Source organism: Dermochelys coriacea, chromosome 1 (assembly GCF_009764565.3).
Source record: "Dermochelys coriacea isolate rDerCor1 chromosome 1, rDerCor1.pri.v4, whole genome shotgun sequence".
Taxonomy (NCBI): Eukaryota; Metazoa; Chordata; order Testudines; family Dermochelyidae; genus Dermochelys; species Dermochelys coriacea.
Window position 1 is genome coordinate 154580579 of NC_050068.2, and position 4128 is coordinate 154584706.

The following is a 4128-nucleotide window of genomic DNA, read 5'->3' on the forward strand; positions in this document are numbered from 1 at the left end:
TAAAGGCCTTCGTGGGCAGTCTTTATATAGGGCTGAGCCTGGCCCTGATTGGCTATCTTTTACTCAGCCTCTGATTGGCTCCCTAGCAAGCCTTCTCTGATTGGTCACCCACCCGCACAGCCTCTCTGGCCTGCTGGAGCCCCCTCTAGTTTAGGAGTGGGGCAGCCATCCCACTACAGCCCCATTAAGTTAATGAGCTGTGATGTGCTTTTTGTCTCTTTAGAGGAACAAATGAACCATATTATTTCTCTGAACTCTCCAGGAGTGGGGTGGTCATTGCAGAGTGAATGGTTTGGGGAAATTCAAGACTGGAAGCATGTTATGGTCACCTTACTGGTTGTAACTAGCAGCTGATGGAAGCCAGAGTGGGGCTGTAGACGGGCTGCTGGGGTCAGAGGTGATGAATCAGGGCTGTCTAGAACATAGACATTCACGGTGTGACCTTCATGCTGGTAGGCTGGTTGTGAGCAATCCAGACTGGGAACTACAACATCAAAGCATTGAGAGGCACCCAGGTTTGCAGGGCGAGTGGTGACACAGTCCCTCACTGGTCTGGATTGCACCCCAAACCCCATGAACCCTGTCATGGTAGTGACATTGCATGTTAAGTGTCTGGAATCCCTTGCAATGAAGTGGAGAAGTGCTGATGACATTAGGAGGATCAAGAGTTAAAAGATAGGAAACAAAGGATAGGAATAAGTGGTCAGTTTTCACAGTGGAGAGAGGTATATAGCATGGTTCCCCAAGGCTATGTACTGGGACCTGTGCTGTTCAACATATTCATAGCTGATTTGGAAAAAGGGAGTAAACAGTAAGGTGGCAAAGGTTGCAGATGATACAAAATTACTGAAGATAGTTAAGTACTAAGCTGACTGTAAAGAGTTACAAAGGGATCTCACAAAACTGGGTGACTGGGTGACAAAATGGCCAGTGAAATTCAATGTTGATAAATGCAAAGTAGTGCACACTGGAAATCATAATCCCAACTATACATACAAAATAATGGGGTCTAAATTAGCTGTTAGCACTCAAGAAAGATCTTAGAGTCATTGTGGGTAGTTCTCTGAAAACATCTGCTCAGTGTACAGCGCCTATCAAAAGAAACTAACAATGTTAGAAACCATTAAAAAAGAGATAGATAACACAAAATATCATGATGCCGTCATATAAATCCATGGTACGCTGATGCTTGAATGCTTGAATGCTGTGTGCAGTTCTCGTTGCCCCATCTCAAAAAAATATTAGAATTGGAAAAAGTACAGAGAAGGGCAACAAAAATGATTAGGGGTATGGAATAGCTTCCATATGAGTAAAGATTAAAAAGACTGGGACCATTTAGCTTAGAAAAGAGACAACTAATGGGGGGCGGGAGAGGCTATGATAGAGGTCAATAAAATCATGAATTCTGTGGAGAAAAAGTGTTATTTACCCCTTCACATAACATAAGAACCACCAGTCACCCAATGACATTAATAGGAAGCAGGTTTAAAAAAAACATAAGGATGCACATTGTGTGAAGAATATGTTGCCATGGGATGTTATGAAGACTAAAAGAATAACTTCAAAAAAGAATTAGATAACTTCATTGAGGATAGGTCCATCAATAGCTGTTAGCCAAGATGGTCAGAGATGCAAACCCATGCTTCAGATGACCCTAAGCCTCTGACCGCAGGAAGCTGGAACTGGACAACAGAGAATGGATCACTCAATAATTGCCCTGTTCTGTAAATTTTCTCTGAAGCATCTGGCACTGGCCACCGTTGGAAGACAACATGCTGGGCTATGTGGACTATTGGTCTGACCCAGTAAGGACATTCTTATGTTAGTAAGAACGCTGAAGATGAGGTCAGGCTACGGTTGGAGGTTGTGAAGGGATGTCCTTGGTGTTATTGGTCTGTTCTAGGAACAATGAAAGGCCACCTCAAGAAAAGAGCTGCAAATGGTACCCACAGTGGGAGGTCTGTGCAGTGGTGAAGAGAACACTGGAACCTTGATAGCTGGGATGCTCTATATCCTGATGACTCCTGGGAGCAGCTGGCAGCCCTGGCTTTCTCCCCATGTTTGCAAAATCATTTCCATGATATCATAATCTCCCTGAAAAAGGTAGGACCATACTCATTTGGGAGCCTAACATTACTGTATATAATACAATTTACTATTAATTATGGGTAAAGCTGTGTATCTGTCATGGAGGTCATGGAAGTCACGGATTACAGATTTCCATGATCTCCATAACTTTTGCAGTGGCTGGTGCGGCTGGCTCAGGGGTTGCCCAAACACTCGGGCAGCCCCTGGATCAGCAGCAGTTTGGATGTTGGAGGGGGGTCAGGGCTGGGTCAGGGGATTGAGGTGCGGGGCAGCGCTTAGCTGCGGGGGTCTCCCCTGATTTAGGCAGAGGGGTCAGGGGTCTCTGTGCACTGTCCCTACTTGCAGGCACTGCCCCCAAAGCTCTCATTGGCTGCAATTCTTGGCCAATGGAGCTGCAGAGCTGGAGCTCATGGTGGGGGCAATGTGCAGAACCCCCCGGCTTTCCCTCTCCCTAGGAGCTGCAGGGACGCACAGAGTCAGGTAGGGAGCCTGCCAGCCCCACCAACCTCCCCTGCCTGCACCAGCTGGAGTCCTATGCCTGCCCCCACCCCCAGCACCAGCAGGGGTCCCGGGCCACCATTCCCCCCCAGCGTGCATTGCACTCCAGGACAAGTTTTAGTTAGGGGTCTATAGTACAAGTCATGGACAGGTCACGGGCCATGAATTTTCATTTACTGCCCGTGACCTGTCTATTACTTTTACTAAAAATACCCATTACTAAAACATAGCCTTAATTATAGGCCAAATTTGAAAAAACAGACCTCTAATTTTGCACCTACGCTTATGTACCTGCAATGAACTATGCAAACAAATTATGAAATAAGGGTTGACATAATTATTTGATTGCACCCACAAATCATACAATTATAGGTCTGCATTTGATCATTATGTTCACAATTGACTGTGCTCGCAGCTGATTGTGAGCATAGGTCCTGGAACTAGGGGTGCTTGGAGTGGTTTCCATCATATACAGGGTTTACAGTTTTGTTCAATGGCTCTGAGCAGCCCTGCTATAAAAGTTATTCCAGCACCCCTGCTTGTTTGGCCCTTTCCCTTTATGCAACTCCCACTTTTCCTGCCTTCCATTTAGAATATTCAAAGCTTTTACATGTTCTTTTAGATGTCTCAACAAACATATTTCACTTTTACACTCTATTGAAACTCATGATGGAGTAGTTCAATGAACAACTTCATTAAGTAGGGGATAATATCAGACAAGCATACTCAGAGCACAGTTCCTCTAATTTCAAACACTAACTCCATTTGATCAAGACTGCAGCTAGTCAGAAATTTTCCAATGGAACATTTTTCCATTGGAAAATGCCATTGCCAAAATAAAAACATTTTGCAGAAATGGATCAATTTCAACAAAATTAAATTTAGGAAAAAATTTGAACCTTTCAATTTTCCTTTTCAATTTTCCTTTTCATTTCACATGTTTTAGTTTTAATTTTAACATAATATAAAACATGAAAATTGGAATGAAATGTTTGGATTTTATTAACATGAAACATTGCAATTGACCCAAAACATTTTTTTCAAATTTTGTTTTGCAGGAAATTTTGAAATGGTTTGATTTTGTTTTGTTTCCTAATGGAATTGGTTTGTTTTTGTTTTTTTTTAAAACAACAGTTTCCCATGAAACAAAAAATATGGTTCCTGCACAGCTGTAATCAAAGGAGAAAATGTGTTGTGTCTAGGTTTGGCAGAATTCAATTTCAATTTTTTTTATAATTTCAGTGGATAATATTGATATATATTTTAAGCATTTTTTCCATTTTTATTGATTTACACCTTCATAAACATGGAAAATTGGGGGTTGGGAGTCAGACAACAAGGAATGGAGGGTCAGACGATTATTTAATGACAGTAGATGTTGAGATTCAAAAAATTAAAGCTTTAACATTAACATAACCATTAACAAAAATTGTCACCATTCACTCAGAAAACATCCTGAAATCATATTCGAAGTTCTCAAACAGCATTTTTCTTACTATGCCTATCTGTAATTTTTGATTATCATCGATGGAAATATTTTTT